At 35.7% G+C, this 339-nt stretch overlaps 1 protein-coding gene across 1 annotated transcript in view; it reads right to left on the bottom strand.

Annotated features, from left to right (window-relative positions):
• Positions 1-339, bottom strand: part of LOC119585774 (E3 ubiquitin-protein ligase lubel-like) — a gene marked incomplete in the record, with an annotated part of 47,027 nt that overhangs the window by 30,969 nt on the left and 15,719 nt on the right.

Below are 339 nucleotides of genomic sequence, written 5' to 3' on the forward strand. Positions count from 1 at the left end.
TTTCAGGGCAAGGCATGTGACTATTTAGTGAGGAGTGAACAATTTGAAAACTGACGAGGGAAAGGAATAGCTTTATCCATAAGCATCGATAATAATAAGGTACATCATATACCATACGGCACACTTGAATACGCGTTTAAAAAGGGGGAATCACTGTAGTCATTAAAATATCCACTGCTTTTAGGGGAGTAAGATAATCGAAAATCCCAAGGTGGTGTAATAATTGGCAATTAGGTGATAAGGCATAGGTAAGCTTCAGGGTGATCAGGGCAAATATTAACCTGTTTTTAGAAAAATGATTAAACAGAACATTTAAAAAATCAAAGAACATATAACCAC

The sequence above is a fragment of the Penaeus monodon genome, chromosome 20, assembly GCF_015228065.2.
Source record: "Penaeus monodon isolate SGIC_2016 chromosome 20, NSTDA_Pmon_1, whole genome shotgun sequence".
NCBI classification, from domain to species: domain Eukaryota; kingdom Metazoa; phylum Arthropoda; class Malacostraca; order Decapoda; family Penaeidae; genus Penaeus; species Penaeus monodon.